This window comes from Helianthus annuus, chromosome 12 (assembly GCF_002127325.2).
Source record: "Helianthus annuus cultivar XRQ/B chromosome 12, HanXRQr2.0-SUNRISE, whole genome shotgun sequence".
Classification (NCBI taxonomy): domain Eukaryota; kingdom Viridiplantae; phylum Streptophyta; class Magnoliopsida; order Asterales; family Asteraceae; genus Helianthus; species Helianthus annuus.
In genome coordinates this window covers 100,114,641-100,119,893 of record NC_035444.2, presented here as the reverse complement: position 1 = coordinate 100,119,893, position 5,253 = coordinate 100,114,641, and the positions used below count along the sequence as shown (strand labels likewise).

At 35.4% G+C, this 5,253-nt stretch overlaps 1 long non-coding RNA gene across 1 annotated transcript; it reads left to right on the top strand.

The window, feature by feature from the left end:
• Positions 1–1,117: 1,117 nt before the first annotated feature.
• On the top strand, positions 1,118–1,894 carry LOC110895889. The gene is made up of 2 exons (XR_002567432.2): positions 1,118–1,339; positions 1,440–1,894. It is a non-coding gene; the product is annotated as an uncharacterized LOC110895889 (long non-coding RNA).
• The last annotated feature ends 3,359 nt before the right edge of the window (positions 1,895–5,253 follow it).

The following is a 5,253-nucleotide window of genomic DNA, read 5'->3' as shown; positions in this document are numbered from 1 at the left end:
AAAACTTAGTGTCCAAATGAGTGTATACACTACAACAAAAATAGCTTTTTAGGACCTTTTCTGTGAGACGCTTGTAAAAGAGGGTCATAAAAAACTATTTAATAGGACTAATGAACTTTTGGGGTCCTTTTATAATATAGTCAACTAAACCGGTGTCCTAAAAAACTATTTAATAGGACGGATGATTTTTTGGGGTCCTATTATCATATAATTTAATAGGACACTTAAAATGTAGATCCTAATAAAGTACTTTATAAGACATTTAATTGTTTGTGTCCCATTATGTGAAACTGTATTAGGACACTTGATCATCTGGGGTCCTATTATAACATAACTTAATAGGACACGTTGTAGTTAAGTCATAAATGTTCAATGTTATGGGATCCTTTCTAGTCGAAGTCATATTAGAAATTAACTTAATAGGACATTTGACACTTGGGTCTTATAACTTTAAACTTTATAGGACACTTAATCACCGTGGTGTTATTAAATAAACAATTTTTAATTTTGAAACAAACCCATCACGAAATCTAAACGTGTTAAATGAAAGTAAAATAATAACAAATTTATTGAATTTCTTATAATGCTAATCGTAAATATATCCAACTCCCATTTGATTAGTTTTCAAAAATATTATTTTCTGTAAACTAATTTTATTTTTTATATTTTCTATAAGGGTATACGGTGTGGTAGTCGGTAAAGGGTGGCAAACGGGTTTGCCGATCGGCAAACACCGCCGCCGACCCGATGCCGACGCGGCAAGTCAACACGATCGGGGACAGCATGCCGATTCGGGGAGAAGATGATTGAGAGAGAGGGGGTATTGTGGGTGGGGTCCATTTCTATCTCAACCAATCACACTTTTTTTTTAAATTAGTTTACTACTTCACCAAATGTCTAAACCATTGCCAACACTTTTCACCAAAGTTTAAACACTTTTGACTGATTGACATGACGCGCTCTGATCGGTCGGTTTTTTAGTTTGCCACTCCAAAGTGTTTAACCACTCCTTACACCTTAAATTAATTTTATCGTTTTATAGTATACTTAAACTATTTAATTTTATGAATTAAACATTTTATTTTTCGATAAACCTTTATTTTTCCATCATGTGGCACTTAAACATTAAGAATTAAAATTTTCACCGCTCTAACTTCCCGCCCCAAGTTCCCTTTCCTCCCTCAAATTTGAAATTTTCAACCCTACCCCTACATTCCTTACTCTGTTGTTTATCGTTTCTGATCCTCCCCAAATGATAGATTTATCATCCCGCTTTTGTTCTCTACCACATTTAACGACAGCATCATCTCAGCGGCAGTGGCTCAGCGATGACATTTTGGTAATTTATCGTATTTTTTTTTTCTACAACTATAATTAGGTTTCGAATATGAATTTCTATGTTCGTGCATTTTAACACATGCCTCGTTCTTATTTATTAGGGTACTTCATTTGTGGCCAAGGTTTCAAGTATTGAAGCAACTGAAAATCTAACATTTGAAACTTCTAAAGTTTAACTAAAAACTTTGATGTACTATTTTCAGGTCTTGAGAGGGATCCACCTGAAGTAGTAGTGGATATTAGGTATATATTTTTCTATAAATGGCTATTGAACAACAAAATATAGGTTTTATATAGTATGTTGAGTGAATGCCTACCAAGTGTTTGATCAAATGTCTGAGTGAGTGTTAAAAACACAGTGGTCTCCACAATTTAACAAACGCAATGGCGGCATATGTAGATGTTGTTTGCTTAAAATAGTGATACAAATAGCTTATAGATTAGATGACGCAATAGGGTATGTTTCATAAAATGGTATACTAATTGTTATTGTCAATGTTACCCATGTATGTAGACAAATGGTTTCATAGTGTATGTTTCTCTTTGAATTGATTCATCAAGTCACTTGCATACACCATGGAAGAAGTGTAGAAGGATTATATATATATATATATATATATATTTTTAAAGGGGGGGGGGGTTGAGTGATTATATATACTAAACTTGTATGGGCCACCGATATTAGGAGGTCATTGGATTTTTAAACTTCAACCTAATATAGTTCTTTGTTTAATGTATGTGGATATATATGTAATTATTTTTTGTGTTTAATATCCTATCAGATGCAATGAATAAAGAGTGAATGCCCAATTGTGAAATAGTCTAAAGTTTATTGTTTTTGGATTTGATTAATTAGCATGTATCGATTTATATGCAGGTCTGATGAGAAGTTTGTGATAGATTTGAATTAAAGGGTTATCAGGTATTAAAGATGAATTTAACTATATTTTTATATAATTTAAAAAGGTTATAGAACCTATGTTGTTAAAGACGCAAGGCACAGGCGAGCCGCATCGGCTCGCTCTGAGCCTAGGCGCAAGGCGCAAAAAAAGCTTGGGTTTTTTTAAGAAAAGCGCACATAGAGAAAAAAAATAAAATAAAAAATACGTAATGCTTTGAAAATAAATAAGATTCCACATATAAAATAATAAAAAACTATTATATATGTTATTTAAGATCATGTAGCTAATAGTTAGTAGCAAAAGTTTAGGACTTATACACACATAGTGATACCAAAAGTTATATCAAAAGTTACTAGGACTTATACAAACGTTTGCGTTTACTAAAACATTTAAATTTATATGATTTTACCTACATGCACATACCAAAAAACGTATTGTACAACACTTTGATGAAAAAACAAAATTAATGTATCCAAAGTACACAAGGCGTACACCTCAAACCTCTAAAAGCCCCGAAAATGTGGTTTTTTTCGTTTTGTGGGAATGGCGCGCCTCGGGTGACAAGGCGCTTTAGTGCGCCTTGCGCCTAGGTGCGTCTCATGTTAAATTTCTGGTCTTTGTTATTAAATAGCACCACATATCATCATAGGAGAACCCCATGTTAAATTTATGGTCATTGTTATTAAATGTCTAAAGCCATTGGTATATCATCAGAAGACGGTGATAATTTACTTTTGATTTTGACAATGTCCAGAATATCGTTGATGACCTTACTAAACCTAACTACTCTATTATTTCATTGAGCTGTTTGGATTCAGTATGTTTGTTTGCATTCTTGTTTAAGCAGTAGGCTTGGGCCTTGGGTTATACAAAATAAGCCGTTGCTTCTTTAATTATAAGGGTCTTTAATTAGTATATACAAAGTAAAGGTAAACATATCTAAATAATATATACTTTATTATATATAATTTTTTCAACGTAAACAATTACAAAATGTATAAATAAAGTTATTAAACTAGTTATAATGTTACATCATAAGTGTCCTATCAATTAACTTTTAAGGACGCTTGTAAGTGTATCAAAAGATTAAAAGTATGGAAGCACATGTTAGAACATTGTAAAAGTGTCCTAATATGTTTTTATAAGGACACTATTTTGGTTGTTCAAAGACATATTACACGACCATAAAATTGGTTTCATAATCTTATTTGAGATGTTAGGACGCTTTTATAGTTCTGGGACTTATTACGACCCTTTTACATGAAACGCTTTTACCGTTGGTCCTATTAAATGAAAGGTCCTATAAAATAGCATTTTAGGACGCCTTTGCGCGTACTAAAAACCCAGTTTTCTTGTAGTGATAGACGAGATATACTTTTGCATACATATTGTAGGACCGGTTTTGACGCCGTTCGATTGCGTAACGAACGTTTCACGTGCGGAATCCGTGAACGAACGTGACCGAACACACGATAACGTACTACTAATGTGATTCTATTGATAGAATTGACGTGTACGGTACAAGAATCACAAATACAATACTTTCTCTCTCTACTTTCTCTCTCTAGAAAGTCTTCTTTCCAAGTCTTCTACTAATCTTCTCCAAAATCCCTAAATGTGGAGGAAAGTCTTCTCAAAACTAACTCTAAAATCTAACTAACTCATGACATAATCCCCTATTTATATGGTCAAGGCACTTAAATGATAGTTATCATTAATTACAAGTTTGCCACCTTGCCATTTCTATCTAGATACGACATTATGCGCTTGATTCCTTCCGGCTTTTCACTACGACACGGATTGACGAAGGCGATAGACAAAATATGCATCAACAATCTCCCCCTTGGATATTGCCGTAGTCAATCTCGTAGTGAAACTCGTCTTGCTCTCTCTTTCTAAGACTCGAACAAAGATGTAGTCGACAGACAACTGCACTAACAAACCCCCCCTTGGATGTTGACGGAATCTTTAGTGAGAGTCTTCAAATACTCTTGCTCGAACAGAATCTCGATGGATCTGTCTTTTCTTCTGGCTCCCCCTTTCGTCAAGCTTCCGTGCTTTTGGGATCGACACCTGGCTTTCCAAATACAAGCTCCTTTAGCGTTGAGCTCGTCTTCAGACTCCCCCTTAGACTCGGCTGTCGGGATCGTAGTCTGGCTTTTCGTAGCAACAAAAATTTGAAACCTGCACATCTCATCCACTCTATTACAAACCAATAAAGTTGTGATTCAACTTAATGAATCAACTAAACATTTGAGAATTTTTTTTTTTTTACAATTAAAAATTGATCAACTTTGAAACATTCCAATTTCTGATTCAATTTACTGAATCATCTTAAACATTTCAAACCAATTAACCAAACTGTCACACCCCCAAAATCCACCCGCGGAGTACTACCGCTTGGAGGCGTGACTGACCAGGATCCAGCCACCAATCATACTGAACAAGCATACAAACAGTTATAAAAGTTTAACCAATACGATTGGTGTGTCAAACAAACAAAGTTTAAGTTGCAAGCGGAAGCATAAGTTTAAAGTTATAACATAAGTTCAAATGTTTTCAAATAGAACATGGCACGCAGCAATCTGTGTCCCACAACGACTCTCCTCCATGCAAGCTCCAGCTGAGTACCTATGGTCCTGCAAAGCATGTAGTAACGAGTCAACAACTAGTTGAGTGAGTTCACAGTTGGGTGTTCGTTTTAGTTATTCCGAAAACAGTTTCCTTTAACTGGCATCCTGCCGTGGGGGTTACCCCATAGTTTAAAAACGTGACTTGTTCATTCCCAGTTACTCTGGCATTCCAGCCGTGGGGGCTACCCCATGATAGTTATCAGGCATTTCGGCCGTGGGGGCTACCCCATGCGTACTCTTGACTCGTTACCATATCGACTGCTGACTGTAGTCATGTTTATGTGCCCTGAAAACATCAATGTCTATCATCATTGACGTGCCCCAGATCCATTAGTTCACGCCCGTCCTCTGCGGCACGGTGTGAGGTTTGTCAGACCTAA